At 44.5% G+C, this 12,776-nt stretch overlaps 1 protein-coding gene and 4 non-coding genes across 5 annotated transcripts in view; 1 reads left to right on the plus strand and 4 right to left on the minus strand.

The window, feature by feature from the left end:
* LOC138962794 (uncharacterized) overlaps positions 1-12,776 on the plus strand; it is a 41,845-nt gene that overhangs the window by 18,846 nt on the left and 10,223 nt on the right. The gene's annotated exons all lie outside the window — the stretch shown is intronic.
* LOC138963363 (small nucleolar RNA U3) lies at positions 1,942-2,161 on the minus strand. The gene has a single exon (XR_011454824.1). It is a non-coding gene; the product is annotated as a small nucleolar RNA U3 (small nucleolar RNA).
* LOC138963370 (small nucleolar RNA U3) lies at positions 2,945-3,164 on the minus strand. Its single transcript, XR_011454831.1, has one exon. It is a non-coding gene; the product is annotated as a small nucleolar RNA U3 (small nucleolar RNA).
* Positions 4,189-4,408, minus strand: LOC138963364 (small nucleolar RNA U3). Its single transcript, XR_011454825.1, has one exon. It is a non-coding gene; the product is annotated as a small nucleolar RNA U3 (small nucleolar RNA).
* On the minus strand, positions 5,184-5,403 carry LOC138963372 (small nucleolar RNA U3). Its single transcript, XR_011454833.1, has one exon. It is a non-coding gene; the product is annotated as a small nucleolar RNA U3 (small nucleolar RNA).

The raw sequence follows: 12,776 nt of genomic DNA on the forward strand, positions 1-12,776 counted from the left end.
ATATGCTAAAATAACTTCGAACTTTTAAGAACTTCTTATAAGATACACAGCACATCTAGATAAACACCAGAATGATAAAACAAAAGGCAACTCGTTAAAACTATTAAATGCATCAATGTCTAAAACACGAAAGACTCAAATATAAGATACACAATTCTCTAGAATTGTTTATTAAAACTGAAACCGACCTGCTCAAAGTAAACCATACCCGTTAAAATTAATATTAAAAGTCCTACGGTTTTGAGCCATTAAGGACTTGAGTGTTTGTCCGCTTTCAAAAAGAGGAAAGAAAGAAACAAAAAATAAGGAGAGGAGGGCAGGGGGTGGGGTTGAGTTGATAATGCTCTGTGGAATTTGTTAAAATGAAAAGTAGTTAAGATGTTTCTTGGTAAGAATTATAAGTCTGTATTCTATATATCTTGAATAACGGGTTTGTAAAATGATTTTTTTTTTAATTCAAATCGAGTTAAAAAGCGGAACCTTTCAGGATCACCAATAAAACCAAATAGATGAGCAAGTAAGAGGAACACGAACAATAAATCTCAAAACTTTTTACAAATAAAAGGATTAAGATGTAAGCCACGAAGGCCGTGGTAATAAAAACAATATGTACAGTTCGGCGACTAGTGGGCCTTGGGTGAGGATATGTTGTCTAGAGGGTAGTCGCTAGAATCAGGAGGGATGGCGGGAGCCACTCGACCTCAAACTGAAACACGCTGATGTGATAATCTGGGCTTAGTTATACCCACAGCCCCATGTCCGAGTCCCTGACCAGTCGGCACAGCAGCAAGCTGTGTGACCAGCCTAGAGAACATACTTTTGAAGTGATCCCTAAAAGTATGATCTTACCTATTTAATGGATAAAAGAACCCCCAACGTAAGGACATATTAATAGTAAACTGGTTTATGAAAAATACAGTCTACATAACAAGTATCTATTATATTTTGAAAGTGTAATTTGGCTTGCAAACGGACATAAAAGGGAGGAACAAATACATGTTCAATATGTCCGGTATTTTTTCAGACACAACTAATGCTAACGTGGCTGACCGAACTTATTATTTGAATACACCTCCTCAGTACGAAAGGGAAAGAACTGGTGTTATGGGTGGATGGGGGAGGGGGGTTGATTACCCACCTCTCAATCGATTGGCACGGAAGAATGACCAAAATAAGTAAGGTGGCAGGGAGTTTTACCAGCATAATGTGCATTGATTAAATGCATCAATGTAAATTAGGATACATTTTAAGATTAGGATAATTTACAATGTATTTCAGCATTCGAACTGTAACCGCTCAGAATATCATTCCTTCCTCCGCCACCTTCCCCTCCACTCTCCCTCCCTACCCTCCCTGCCCCCCCCCCCCCCCCTTCTGTGTGCAATGAATGTATGGATGAAGATTGAGGAAATGGCAATTTGCAGAAATTGGTACAGGTGGAAGGGTTTGCCTTTTCCTCAAGCTATCTTTACTATCAATATTGACATTGTTGAAACAGAAATGAAAATAAGATAAAATAAGAAAGCTTTGTTCGTTTTTATTTGACATAAAACATGGAAATTTGTCTTTTGACACCACATCGCAAATGGAGTAAAAACTGATTTCCTCTAGAACAATCACACAAACTCAATTAACGTTATTGACAAACAGTTCGCATTTCTTGTGCAAACATGGAGGTCTGTACGCTCCCCCTTATCAAAGATATTGCATGAACATAAATAGTGTTTCCCAACTAGTTTGTGTCTGTACAGTATCCCGAGTAAGTTGTAAAACTTTGAGGATAACGAACGAGGTAGTTGTATAGTTTGGGTTGGGAAGGTGGTAACGCTGCAAATGCCATTTGATTGAGAGAAAAAGATTTTAACCGTGAGCGTTTAAAATGCTGGGGAGGTAGAATATATTGCCATTTTGTTTGAAAAACAGTTGGTTGTTTGAACCGTAACCGCTCAGAATGCCACCCCTTCCTCCAACTCCCCACAGAAGGGAGGAGAGGAACGTTCATCAATGGCACAAGCCAACCGCTAGAGCCAGCAGTCAGCCATGCCCGCTTCGCGCTCAGAAGGGGAGGCTGCTTCTCGTCCTCGCGGGTTACGGTCCTGTCAGTTTTACCTGACGTCTCGGCAGAACATACTTTTGAAGTGATCCCTAAAAGTATGATCTTACCTATTTAATGGATAAAAGAACCCCCAACGTAAGGACATATTAATAGTAAACTGGTTTATGAAAAATACAGTCTACATAACAAGTATCTATTGTATTTTGAAAGTGTAATTTGGCTTACAAACGGACATAAAAAGGAAGAACAAATACATGTTCAATATGTCCGGTATTTTATCAGACACAACTAATGCTAACGTGGCTGACCGAACTTATTATTTGAATACACCTCCTCAGTACGAAAGGGAAAGAACTGGTGTTATGGGTGGATGGGGGAGGGAGGGGTTGATTACCCACCTCTCAATCGATTGGCACGGAAGAATGACCAAAATAAGTAAGGTGGCAGGGAGTTTTACCAGCATAGTGCGCATTTATTGAATGCATCAATGTAAATTAGGATACATTTTAAGATTAGGGAAATTTACAATGTATTTCAGCATTCGAACCGTAACCGCTCAGAATATCATTCCTTCCTCCGCCACCTTCCCCTCCACTCTCCAAACAGTTCGTATTTCTTGTGCAAACATGTATGCTCCCCCCTTATCAAAGCTATTTCATGAACATAAATAGTGTTTCCCAAGTTTGTGTCTGTACAGTATCTCGAGTAAGTTGTAAAACTTTGAGGATAACGAACGAGGTAGTTGTATAGTTTGGGTTGGGAAGGTGGTAACGCTGCAAATGCCATTTGATTGAGAGAAAGATTTTAACCGTAGGCCCTAAGCATTTAGAATGCTGTAAAGGTTGAATAAATTGTCATTTTGTTTGAAAAACAGTTGTTTGAACCGTAACCGCTCAGAATACCACCCCTTCCTCCAACTCCCCACAGAAGGGAGGAGAGGAACGTTCATCAATGGCACAAGCCAACCGCTAGAGCCAGCAGTCAGCCATGCCCGCTTCGCGCTCAGAAGGGGAGGCTGCTTCTCGTCCTCGCGGGTTACGGTCCTGTCAGTTTTAAATGACGTCTCGGCAGAACATACTTTTGAAGTGATCCCTAAAAGTATGATCTTACCGTTAAAATTAATATTAAAAGTCCTACGGTTTTGAGCCATTAAGGACTTGAGTGTTTGTCCGCTTTCAAAAAGAGGAAAGAAAGAAACACAAAATAAGGAGAGGAGGGCAGGGGGTGGGGTTGAGTTGATAATGCTCTGTGGAATTTGTTAAAATGAAAAGTAGGTAAGATGTTTCTTGGTAAGAATTATAAGTCTGTATTCTATATCTTGAATAACGGGCTCTCAATCGATTGGCACGGAAGAATGACCAAAATAAGTAAGGTGGCAGGGAGTTTTACCAGCATAATGTGCATTGATCAAATGCATCAATGTAAATTAGGATACATTTTAAGATTGGGATAATTTACAATGTATTTCAGCATTCGAACTGTAACCGCTCAGAATATCATTCCTTCCTCCGCCACCTTCCCCTCCACTCTCCCTCCCTACCCTCCCTGCCCCCCCCCCCCCCCTTCTGTGTGCAATGAATGTATGGATGAAGATTGAGGAAATGGCAATTTGCAGAAATTGGTACAGGTGGAAGGGTTTGCCTTTTCCTCAAGCTATCTTTACTATTAATATTGACATTGTTGAAACAGAAATGAAAATAAGATAAAATAAGAAAACTTTGTTCGTTTTTATTTGACATAAAACATGGAAATTTGTCTTTTGGCACCACATCGCAAATGGAGTAAAAACTGATTTCCTCTAGAACAATCACACAAACTCAATTAACGTTATTGACAAACAGTTCGCATTTCTTGTGCAAACATGGAGGTCTGTACGCTCCCCTTTATCAAAGATATTTCATGAACATAAATAGTGTTTCCCAACAAGTTTGTGTCTGTACAGTATCCCGAGTAAGTTGTAAAACTTTGAGGATAACGAACGAGGTAGTTGTATAGTTTGGGTTGGGAAGGTGGTAACGCTGCAAATGCCATTTGATTGAGAGAAAAAGATTTTAACCGTGAGCGTTTAAAATGCTGGGGAGGTAGAATATATTGCCATTTTGTTTGAAAAACAGTTGGTTGTTTGAACCGTAACCGCTCAGAATGCCACCCCTTCCTCCAACTCCCCACAGAAGGGAGGAGAGGAACGTTCATCAATGGCACAAGCCAACCGCTAGAGCCAGCAGTCAGCCATGCCCGCTTCGCGCTCAGAAGGGGAGGCTGCTTCTCGTCCTCGCGGGTTACGGTCCTGTCAGTTTTACCTGACGTCTCGGCAGAACATACTTTTGAAGTGATCCCTAAAAGTATGATCTTACCTATTTAATGGATAAAAGAACCCCCAACGTAAGGACATATTAATAGTAAACTGGTTTATGAAAAATACAGTCTACATAACAAGTATCTATTGTATTTTGAAAGTGTAATTTGGCTTACAAACGGACATAAAAAGGAAGAACAAATACATGTTCAATATGTCCGGTATTTTATCAGACACAACTAATGCTAACGTGGCTGACCGAACTTATTATTTGAATACACCTCCTCAGTACGAAAGGGAAAGAACTGGTGTTATGGGTGGATGGGGGAGGGGGGGTTGATTACCCACCTCTCAATCGATTGGCACGGAAGAATGACCAAAATAAGTAAGGTGGCAGGGAGTTTTACCAGCATAGTGCGCATTTATTGAATGCATCAATGTAAATTAGGATACATTTTAAGATTAGGGAAATTTACAATGTATTTCAGCATTCGAACCGTAACCGCTCAGAATATCATTCCTTCCTCCGCCACCTTCCCCTCCACTCTCCAAACAGTTCGTATTTCTTGTGCAAACATGTATGCTCCCCCCTTATCAAAGCTATTTCATGAACATAAATAGTGTTTCGCAAGTTTGTGTCTGTACAGTATCTCGAGTAAGTTGTAAAACTTTGAGGATAACGAACGAGGTAGTTGTATAGTTTGGGTTGGGAAGGTGGTAACGCTGCAAATGCCATTTGATTGAGAGAAAGATTTTAACCGTAAGCATTTAGAATGCTGTAAAGGTTGAATAAATTGCCATTTTGTTTGAAAAACAGTTGTTTGAACCGTAACCGCTCAGAATACCACCCCTTCCTCCAACTCCCCACAGAAGGGAGGAGAGGAACGTTCATCAATGGCACAAGCCAACCGCTAGAGCCAGCAGTCAGCCATGCCCGCTTCGCGCTCAGAAGGGGAGGCTGCTTCTCGTCCTCGCGGGTTACGGTCCTGTCAGTTTTAAATGACGTCTCGGCAGAACATACTTTTGAAGTGATCCCTAAAAGTATGATATTACCGTTAAAATTAATATTAAAAGTCCTACGGTTTTGAGCCATTAAGGACTTGAGTGTTTGTCCGCTTTCAAAAAGAGGAAAGAAAGAAACAAAAAATAAGGAGAGGAGGGCAGGGGGTGGGGTTGAGTTGATAATGCTCTGTGGAATTTGTTAAAATGAAAAGTAGTTAAGATGTTTCTTGGTAAGAATTATAAGTCTGTATTCTATATCTTGAATAACGGGCTTGTAATATTATTTTTTTTAATTTCAAATCGAGTTAAAAAAGTGGAACCTTTCAGGATCACCAATAAAACCAAATAGATGAGCAAGTAAGAGGAACACGAACAATAAATCTCAAAACTTTTTACAAATAAAAGGATTAAGATGTAAGCCACGAAGGCCGTGGTAATAAAAACAATATGTACAGTTTGGCGACTAGTGGGCCTTGGGTGAGGATATGTTGTCTAGAAGGTAGTCGCTGGAATCAGGAGGGATGGCGGGAGCCACTCGACCTCAAACTGAAACACGCTGATGTGATAATCTGGGCTTAGTTATACCCACAGCCCCATGTCCGAGTCCCTGACCAGTCGGCACAGCAGCAAGCTGTGTGACCAGCCTAGAGAACTGCTACTGCGCAGATAATCCTGGGGACTCAGACCATGGAGCTGCATATGGTCATATAAGGTTTTAAAGGTAATTCTATTTGTAGCGCATGGAGCGAAAATGTGTTGAAATGAATAGGGTTCTCCACAATGGCAGGACTTGTTAAAGATATGGAAGCGGCAGCCGCCGGCACGGAGGCGTCTGAAGATAGTGAGGAGGTTTGTTGGGAGATCGGGGTGTAGATCGTTCATATCAATGGGTTGATAGGACAGAGATGTTACGTACTGACTTCGAATGAGTTTACGGATTTTACTGTAGAACTCGGTTACTGAGTAGCCGATGTTAGTGTTAGCTGGGCTAGATTCTGCCGCTTCTTTGGCAGCGACATCCGCCAGTTCATTTCCCCGGACCCCTACGTGAGAGGGGACCCAGAGAAATGATACGGATGTGCCGGATGAGATTAACTGGTGACATATAAAGAGGATTTCTCTTTGTAGCTCTGCCCGATTTGATGTGTTTCGATGCAGAGCTTGTAATGAAGAGCGCGAGTCAGAGCAGAAAACTACCGCACGCGGTGTGACAGGGAGGTCATTTATAAAAGTGCATGCCATGAGCAAGGCAAATAGCTCGGCTGAGAATATGGAGATGTCTTTATTAAGAGTATATTTCCTTGAGATTTTGAGATCTGGGATCACAAAGGCGCAGCCAACGCTGCCGTCTGCAAATTTGGATCCGTCAGTAAAGACTTTTAAATGCTCCGAGAATTTGTAGTTTAGGGTTTCTTTTGTAACAGTAGCTAGGTAGACGGGGTTATCTTTTTTGGTAGTATTATCTTCACTGTCGTATATGATAGTAGGGGTTTCCTCAAGCCAAGGCGGGTAGGAGGGCGGGGGGACCCTGGCCAGCTCACTGACCTTCACCCCGCTATCGGCTAGAATGCGGTTTACTGTGTCGGATAAGGGTAGCGTTTTGGCCAAGAGTTGAGTGCTATGTTTGGTGTTGGCCTCATAATTTTGGTGCTGAGGAAAAAAGTCAGTCAGGACCTCGCAGGCAGAGTTCTCTACCGCGTGGGCTCTGACAGCATACTGAGCTGAACGGAGTTTTATCTCATCCACAAGGGGCAGCCACCCACACTCGCTGTAGACTCGACTCTTACTCGCTTGTTGGGAGAGTCCCAGAGCTATTTTGAGCGCCCTGCACTCTATAATAGCCAGTTTTTTCATGAGCGCCGGGCGCGTCGCGAAATAAGCTTCGCACCCGTAAAGGAGGCGGGAGCGAATTAATGCCCGCACTACCTCTGTGACACACTTACGCCCTCTGGCCCAGGATTGGGACGCCAGGTAGCGTATGATATAAAGATCCTTGTTGGCCTTATTGATCAGATGTTCGATATGACTGGTCCAGTTAAGTCGGGTATCGATGATAACGCCGAGGAACTTAACTTCTGAGCTCGGTTTGATAATATCACAACCTATCTTTATACTGCAGTTCCTGTACAGTTGTCTACGGGAGACAACAAGAAAGACTGTTTTATTTGAGGCTAGTTGGAAGCCGTTGGTGTACATATATTGACAGAGGTTGTCGATTTTAGTTTGGTAAGAAGATAAGTCAACAGTGTTGGTAACTCTGTTATGGCGTGGTCTATTAGTGTCTATTAAGGCGAGGTCGTCCGCATACAGAAGTACACTGGCACCGTCAACCTTAACAGAAGTAATGTCATAGAGCATGATGCTGAATAAGTTTGGCGCGATGATACTGCCCTGGGGAACCCCCATGTCCAGCGCATGGGTTTCGGACACCGAAGAGCCCACCCGGACAGACATCTTGCGATTGCTGATGAAGTTTTTGATGAATTGGTACATGTGGCCAGAGACACCGATTCTGCCGAGTTTTAGGAGTAGACGAGCATGCCAGACGCTGTCGTACGCAGATTTAATATCAAAGAAGGTTCCAAGAAGAGAATTATTACTATGTGCCAAGGTCTTTTTGATTTTTTCAGTGACGTGCACAATGTGGTCCGCACACGAACGACCTTGCCTAAAACCTGCCTGGCATGTAGGAATGATATTGTGTTTATTGAGGTGGAACTCCAGCCTCTGGTTCACCACACGCTCAAAGATCTTGCTGAGGTGGGGGGTTAGTGATATGGGGCGGTAACTGCCAGGTAGATTGCCCGGTTTTCCGCTCTTCAATACTGCTACTACTTGTGAGTCTGACCACGCTGCGGGGATAGTATCCTTTAACCAGCATAGGTTGAAAAACTGAGTGAGCAACTTAACAAAGTTAGGTGGTAGATGTTTTATCATGTGATATGATATTGGGTCTAAACCTGTGGATTTTTTTGGGTCTTTCACAGAAGAGATGGCGTTTTGGACTTCTTTTGCCTTAAACATGCAGTTTATAGGCAACTGGTTGTCATCTGGGGGGTATGTGAAACCCTTCTCCTGATCTAACCTATAATTGAGTCGTTCAGTATCTAGGGATTTTGATTGACTATTTTTGGCAAAGGTATCTGCTAATAGGTTTGCCTTTTCAGAGTCAGTTGTGGTCATTTTATCACCCGATAGTAGTGGCTTTTCTTTAGTTCTGTATCTACATTTAAATCTGCGGATTTTCTTCCAGATTTTGCCACAGTCTTTGTAATCTTTAGTTTCTTTGTGGACAAAGTTTTCCCAGTTTTGAAGTTTAGCCTCAGCGGTGATCTGGTTAAATTGTATTTCAGCTGACTTCATATTCGTGAAGTTAGCGTCTGAGCAGTGCCTGAGATATGTCCTAATGTGATATCGCTTGTTTGCCAAGGCTTCATCACAGTCTGCATTCCACCACTCATTCCTTTTGGCCTTACAGTTAGGATTTACTGATTTAAGCGGAATGTGATTATTGGCAGCAGTGAGTATACATTGACGTATGTTATTGTAAGAGGCTTCGATGTCATCCGTAAGGAGAGTTTCCTCCCTGACACCCTCGAGCTCCGCACGGAAGCTGTCCCAATTTGCCTGTTTGTAATTGTACTTTTTTCTGACCTCCGAGTTATTGCGATTAGGGGCGAAGTGGCGGAAGGTAAGAACAATGGGTAAGTGATCGGAGCCGAGGGCGTCCGGGAAAACGTTCCAGTCGATGTCAGTGACTATGGCATTTGAGCAAAGGGAGAGATCGATTGCTGACGGGGAATGGTCAGCTCTGTCTGGAAGTCTGGTTGCCGAGCCATCGTTTAGTATACAAAAGTCAGTTTCCAAAATGACGTCAGCAAGGTTGCTATTGGCATGTTTGTATCTAGGGTTAGCAGAGTCCCACAGAGGGTGGTGATTATTAAAATCACCCATCACGCACCAGTGTGCCCTGCCATGATCCAGGGATTTTAGCCAGTCGGTAGTTCCTTTTTTATTACACCCGTGGGGGTAATATATGTTAACTATGTTGAGGTTTTTGGATCCTTTTATTTCGATTTCAACAGCACATGTACTGAGATTTTCTGAACTAGGGATGAGAGGTGCAAAGGGTTTGTAATTTAAGGAAGACTTTAGATAAATAGCTGTTTGAATGAGTTGCCCTGAGCCCTTTTGCTCTACTATGGGAGGGAAGTCAAAACCATCTATAGAAGGCAGTAGGGAGCGTTTTCTCTTGACTGACTGGATAACTAAGATGTCAGCAGAGTGATTTGATATATAATTATATAGCTGAGAGAAGTTAGAGTTGATAGAGCGACAGTTCCACTGTAATATGATAAATCCGTGACCGCTTTCACCTTGTTCAGCCATTTTAACACGCACAAAGAAGGTAAGTTAAAGGGCAGATTTAAAATAGGTTAAAAAGTGGTTTTAACAGCTTTCATATCCGTCACGGACAACTGCTTGGCACCAGCAAGAGCGCCCAGCGCCAGAGTGGCGCCGCCCGGAATGAAGCGTTCAACCTTGGTGTTGGAGAGTTGTGTGTATGTAGCTGAGAGGGAGTCGATCAGGTCGAGAGGACTCTGCATCTGTCTGGCCTTAACCATGAAGCCGAGGCACTGCTCGATGAAACCTTGAAGGCCTCTTTGTTGTTCATTTAAATTTGCATATTGCTCTCCTGTTTTTAGCTTATCTAGTGCAGCGTCGGCTAGCTCAAGCTCTGCCTTCTCCTGCTCCTCCCTCATCTGCTGCTTTATTTCCTGTTCAGTTTTAAGTTTGTATTCTCTGAATCTCTGGGCCAATCCCTCCTCCATTCTCCCCATCAACCTCTCGAAGAGCTGCTCTTCTTTCGAGTCCTCCTTCCTGTTCTGGGCTTTGCGTAGGAGGGAGGCCTTTAACCCGGGGGTCCCATGAAGCGGCGCCTCTGCCCGAGCCGTCTGAGACTTACAGGGCGCCTGGGGGCCAGGATTTGGATTTTGCGAAGTTGTTTGGTGCTTCGCGGTTGCAGCAGAACTGTCCGCATGAACTGGAAGGAGTGTATTGTCATGTTCGGTCATTTTGTTTTTGATTTCTTGTATTTTATTTACTTGCCCACCCAGGGGGGGTCTCTGGACAGCCAAAGAGTACCCGGACCGGGGGGTTGAGGTCCGCCGGATCGGTTGCGGAGGGGGACGCCAGAAGGAGTCCCTCATTTCCGCTGGGGCAGTCGCTGTTTTATTTTGTTGTTTGGCGAGCTCGCGCCGCGCCCGATCCAGGGCCTCAGAATATGGTATGTATGCTGCCGACCTGATCTTATTGGCCTGCAGCCTCAGTCTCATTTCCGGGCATCCAAGATAAGCGGCGGAATGCTCGCCCTTGCAGTTTACGCAATGTTTGGCCTTGGTGCACGTCGCTCCGTCGTGGCCCTTGGAGCCACATCGGGGGCAGATCTGCACTTTTGATTTGCATTGTTGTTTTAGGTGCGATAGTCTCTGGCACTTCGTACAGCGCCGCACTGGAGGAGTGTAGGGTTCGACGCCGTACACCTCACTCTCCAGAACGACGCTGTCTGGAAGAATTGCCGTTGTAAACGTGACACGGACCGCCTGAGACGGTTTCCCATCCCTAAGGAGAAGACGGCGAAAAGATCGAACCGAGGAGGGGCCCTTTTCTACAAGACTCCCATCCTCCATCCGGACGCGCACGCCCACTGCCATCTCAGACAGGTCTGTTCCTGAATGTATTGTGGGTATGCGTTTAATGACACCTTCGGTTGTTACCTCCGGACGGTGGCATTTCACTTTGATGCCGCCGATCGAGTCCAGCCTCAATAGCTTGTTTTGTTGTGATGCTGAGGAGCACCCTACCAGGACGCTCCCAGCTGCCAGCATGCGTATTTCTTTGACCTCGCCGATGGCAAGGTCAAAAGTTTTTTTCCTCCTGAGGCCGAGTCCCTGCAATGTTGCAGGGCCCTCCTTCAGGTCCTGCACCACCACGGGGAACTCTAAGAAGGAGGGAGGAGGTTGCTTGGGTTGGTAAAGAAGTTTTCTTCGGGGTCTTTGTTTTGTGTGTGTGTGTGTATTGGCAGGTGGTAGTGGCTGTTGAGTTGTCTGGTTTTCTTGTGATTCAGTTAGGGGTTGGGAGGTGTCGACCCCCCGGGCAGATGTTGCATGGGAAATACCTGTGTTTCCCTGAAGAGGGGGACCCTCGCAGAGGACCTTTTGCTTCTTTTTCTTTTTGGGCTTCTTACGATTGACTTCGGTGAAGTCTTCCTCAAAATGATCAGTAATCTGAGAGCGTGGGGGGCTATCCCGGAAGAGAAGAGATTCCGGAGAGCTCTGCCCCCCCTCAGGGTCGTCCTCCCGCAATCTCTTTCTCTTGAAAGGAGAAGATATGCTGGTTTTCTCATTGGTGATTGCTTTATTAAGCTGTTTGGATTTTGGGGACTGACCAGTCCGGCTGGCCCGGTCAGTCTCATTCAGTGATTCCATGGGAATATCTGGGGCGCGGTCAGAACCGCTTGCTGTTTGGTCCATATTAAGGGACCAATCTTGCTCCCTCAGAGCAGTGGTGTCCGTTGGAAGGTAGTTATCTACCCAGATGAACGTTTCCCGCCTATCAGCAAAGGTGGTGTTTGGCAGTTTGTGTTTAGCAACTTGGCTCATCACTTACAAGGTACGGTACGGTCACCAAGAAAAAACAAGCCAAACAGCTCAGGGTTAAAAAGGCAGGATAAAAGCAGGGTAACAAAAGCGTCCCTAGACAAAGAGTGAGCTGAAGCTCACCCCTCTAGCGACTTTCACTTCTCTCCCGAGAAACACGAGGACTCCTGCAGGGCGAGTGGGAACGCCACCAAGGGCAGCTAGCCCCCTTTCTGGACCCACGCCAAGAGCAGAGGGAGCTGTGTCGTGTGTTTAAGATACAACAAAAATGTGATTGTCCCCCTTTACCCTCAGGAATTCGGGAGAAAATCGCTATTTGAGCACTGACTTGGCTATGTAAGCTCGAGGTGCGTTAAAGCAGTCGCTATGTAATCAGCATGTTTGCTTGTGAAAGAACGCACTCTACGGGCCAGCAACTGCAGTGAATTACTCGTGCTGAGTGTGACATGACATGCACGTGACAGAACACGACGACATGACATGGATAAAAGAACCCCCAACGTAAGGACATATTAATAGTAAACTGGTTTATGAAAAATACAGTCTACATAACAAGTATCTACTGTATTTTGAAAGTGTAATTTGGCTTACAAACGGACATAAAAAGGAAGAACAAATACATGTTCAATATGTCCGGTATTTTATCAGACACAACTAATGCTAACGTGGCTGACCGAACTGATTATTTGAATACACCTCCTCAGTACGAAAGGGAAAGAACTGGTGTTATGGGTGGTGGGGGGAGGGGGGGGGTGATTACCCA

The sequence above is a fragment of the Littorina saxatilis genome, linkage group LG3 (genome assembly GCF_037325665.1).
Source record: "Littorina saxatilis isolate snail1 linkage group LG3, US_GU_Lsax_2.0, whole genome shotgun sequence".
NCBI classification, from domain to species: domain Eukaryota; kingdom Metazoa; phylum Mollusca; class Gastropoda; order Littorinimorpha; family Littorinidae; genus Littorina; species Littorina saxatilis.